We start from the raw sequence: 4,480 nt of genomic DNA on the forward strand, positions 1-4,480 counted from the left end.
AATTATAATTTAAGCTACTCTATTCCAACTTCAATTTTTTAGCACGAGGACATGCAAAACGGTTCAATGTTAACTAACATATAAAGGATGAACAAAATAATTGATGGGAAGAAGACAATAATTCATACAGAAGACCAACTATGAGTGATTCTAAACATCTCAGAGAACTTAAACTTAATCAAAACGTCTAAATGGAATCAAGGATTTATAGCTATAGAAGACATATGCATGTCCCCTGATATAATCTTTCATTGCTTCGGGGAATTCAGAAAAAATACGTAAAATACCTGAGCGTTGATTCATAAAATGGACGTGTATGAAATGGCTCGTTTTAGCAGTGAGGGTTGAAAATAGGGGTTTAGACTTTATGCTATTCACTTCCAACTTGGATTTTTACCACGAGGGATAAAAAGCTTAAAATTTAACTATTTGGTTTTGAATGGTTGCTTATGCTTGTGCTTCTGAATACTTACGCTTTTGAAAATTGATGATTACGCGGGGAACCAATATGCCCGTTTAACAATATGAAACCATCATGAAAATTATGTGTTAACATAGATAGACTCAAATTCAATGGCTAGACATTGTATATGTAAGAAAGTGTGAGAAGAACATACTCCCTCTGTTTATATAGATCCATGTTTTAGATTTTTCACACTTATTAAGAAAAACATAAAATTTTAGTTACCAATGCATTGTTTTTATTAATTAACAATTCCCCAAAATTTTGAAAAATTTTTAATAAATACAATTATATTTTTGGAAATATACAATTTTTCATCAATTAATGTCTTGAAAATGTAGAAAATGTATCTTTTTGAAACAAATTTTTTTTCTAAAACATGAATCTTTTAAAAACAGAGGGAGTATATCACAATGATTTGATTGCTTGATAATAAATAATTTGGGAGTTCTATTTAAGTTTGTTTGGTTAGTTAACTTTTTAACAGAATTAGGATATTGGATATCAAATTTAATGTTTGAAAACATGATTTTATTTTATTTATCCTGACGGGTATTATTACAACCCCTTATTTTTGGTCATGGGCCGAGTCTTAAAGTTTAACATTACATGGTCTTGATTAGTAGAATGGGATCATCCTTAGACCTAACTTCTTAACACGAGAAGTAGAACTAACATCAACTTTGATGAATTTGACGTATATGATCTTAGCCACATCATTGGTGAGGTGTAGAATTCGCTGTGGTATAGTTCCAAATATTGGGATGGCTCCGACGGTGCCGGTAGAAGTGGTCAACTTGTAAATGTTTGTGCCATCTTCTCCGACTTTCTCTATCTGAAACCGGCTATTTAGTTTCTCAGGTCTTCCACCGGTGAGAATTGGAGGCTCAGTAAAATCCCCTTCTTCAACTTGCAGAACTTGGATAGCTCCTTACAGTCATCGTTGGACTTGAACTCGACGGTTATACTGAAATTTGTTTTGACAACTTTTAGTGGCGTGAGGAACCACGGTGGATATGCTATGCTAACTGGCACGCCCGGTTCTCCCGTAAATGTTTCGCTAATAGGACGTGGTTCACAATAGGGATTTATACCAGCAAGTGGAGCAAGACTACCGCCGTTAATCCCGTTACTGATCGGTTGGATGTAGTAATGTTATAGAAATTTAAACTCAATCTATAAAATATATATTTAAAAATATGTAAAAATTGTGTGTGTTTTTATTATTAAAAAGCCTGAAATTCTTTTTTTGGCTCGAGGGCAAAGCATTTGCAAAGATGGGTTATACTTTAGGCTAATCTTCAAATTTCGCATGTTAGCACAACGAAAATGCAAAACGGTTGATTTTAACAAACATACTAGATTTTGACACGCGCTCTGAAAGCGTGGGATAATATTTTTCAGTTTAAAAATTACTCTTTTTTAGTTTAAATTTAATATTTGAGTTTTAACATCTATAACTGAAAGTAATTTATTTTGACAGCTCATAATTTTGGGAATTTGTGTTTTGGATTTAGATTATTTGATTTTTGTGTTATTCGAGTTAGGATATTTAAGAGCCGTTAAGGAACCACACATTTTTGGATCGAATCAGTTCGGATAATGTCGGATTTAGGTCATGTTTTTATTTTCATATAAATCTTGTAGTGGAAACGAATTAGAAATAGATGGTTTAATTCATGGTTAAAAGAAAAAAATCCCAAACGCTTTAAAACCAGAGATAACCTCGAAAAACAAAAATTCAGGTATTTAGAGTAATTCAGTTATTTGGATATTTATATATATAAATTACAAAGTTGTAAACAGTACTTTTAATATTTTTCTTTTCATATAATTTTTTATATGGACATAACAAAAGTATGATTTTTTTATTTCCTAACTATTTGCAATTGACATATTTAATATTTAAATATCATTTTTAGAAAATTATTTCTGAACTAATCGTTGACTGTGTAAAATTATGATAAAATAATCAGTTGTTAAAAGTTGGACTAAAATCGTTAGTTTTCTATTTATGTGTTAACGATTGATTGTTTCAAACTTAATTTTTTGCGCAGTAAACAAATAATTCAGAAATAATTTTGTACAAATACTTAAATATTACATATATGAATTATAAATAGTTTAGAAATAAAATACTAACTTTCCCTAGATTTTATTGGCATTTATAGGAAGTTGTGTGTGGCAATAACCGTAAGATATTAAAGCTGCAACTATCTTACAGAGTCACTTGAAAGTATTATCTTGTCTTTGAGTTTAGTCTGAAACCCTTACATGAATGCTGATTACATTATACTAGTAGCCTATAGACCTTACGTCCCAAAATAATTGTCTGTTTCTTTTCTATTAATACAATTCTAGAGAGAGATTTGACATGTGTATTGGGTTTCTTTCAGGATAGTGATGATATCTCTGCAACGAGAGCTGGGTAGTTTAGTTACTCCAATCCAAATAAGTATTGGGTCGAAAGTTCTCATAAACGGGTCAGACCTCTTTTGTTGTGGATTATAAAGCAGATGTAAGTTTTTTGTTTTCATGTTAAATGATCTTTTCCATATTGGTAGGAAGCAAAGCATCACATCTCTTCAACATATTTTAAGTTTTTTCTGTAGAATGTATATGTCAAATTTGTATAGGATGTTTCAAATAATGTTGGCTTACTTTCTGATGATGGCAAGAGCTTTTACAAACCAAAGTGTTTCTTAATATATTTTTTTGATCTTTTAAAATGTTTTATATCATAAATAAAATTATATCTATTACTATAAAGAAAGGATGTTTCTCTCCTGGTGACACGTCAGATTCCAGGTCACAAATTCGTTGATCCTGGCGTTGACATGTGTCCTGTTTGCAAAGTGCAGCGTTTCATTAAACTTATTTCGTCATGGGCTTCGTTCGTATGTGTGGTTGGGCTTGAAAGTAGAAGGTGTATCTGGCCCAGTTAGATTGTTCTGCGCTCCAATCCTAATTTTGTTTGATTGAAAAAAAGATCGTCTCTCTTCTGCGTCAACGGCGACGAGTTGACGTTTTTGCTTCTCCCTAATATATGAAACGGTCCGAGTTATGGGTTTGTGTTAACTCCAATTGATACACTCTCCCACTATGTAGTTTTCAATGCTTTGTTTTGATCTGTAAGGCGGTGTCTCTAACCCTATAAAAGGTAACTTTACTTTCTGTAGATCATCATCATCATCTGTACTCTTGATTTTGCATACGTTTGTTGATTTTTTTTTGTATTGTTCATGTTTTGCAGTCACCATCTCCTTCTTCGCCGTCAATCATCATCGCTCCTCTAACCGGTTAGTTTCTTCTTTTCTTAGTGTAGCACAATGTGATGTATTCTTAATATATACTGAAATTATGATTGTGTTTCGTGTTTCAATTAAATTGCATGTTACTCTAGATTGAGAAACTCGATTTTGTGTTTTAGATGAGCAGTAAGGGTTTCTTCACTTGGTTCAAAGTATATGGCTGCTTCAGTTCCAATAAGACTTATTCTCACTGTTGGATCCTTTGAAGATCTAGGACGCATAAGCAGTACTATCTCAGTTTCTAAGCTTTTTCTTATATGTAAAAATGTGAACATTTTTTTCTTTGATCTCTAACTGCTTCTCCTTTCGCACAGCTAAGGCATCTGGGAATTTTTAAGCTCTCCGCCATGTCATCAAGAGGTTGGTGTTTAGATCATGAAAATATTTTCATGTTACTTCCATTGCATATAACTAAGATCTACTTTTCTTTAGATTACAGAGAGTTCGGAATCGCGGTGACTCTTTGTGATTGTATCTATGCTGAGTCTAATCTACAAATTGAGCAGATGAGGTTGGGAAAGACTCTACAAGCAATTGTTTTTGAGTTATCTGAAGTTTCATTAAGAATTGTGAGGGTCATTTTGTTCGTCAATGAGGTCTGCTTTTTAAAGACAAGTTTTTAATGTTGAACTGTTTAATATTGTGTCTTTATTTCTGGCAGTTGTGCTTTGTCCTTTGAGCGTAACGGACGGTGGGATGTGGGAGA

The sequence above is a fragment of the Raphanus sativus genome, chromosome 9 (assembly GCF_000801105.2).
Source record: "Raphanus sativus cultivar WK10039 chromosome 9, ASM80110v3, whole genome shotgun sequence".
NCBI lineage: Eukaryota > Viridiplantae > Streptophyta > Magnoliopsida > Brassicales > Brassicaceae > Raphanus > Raphanus sativus.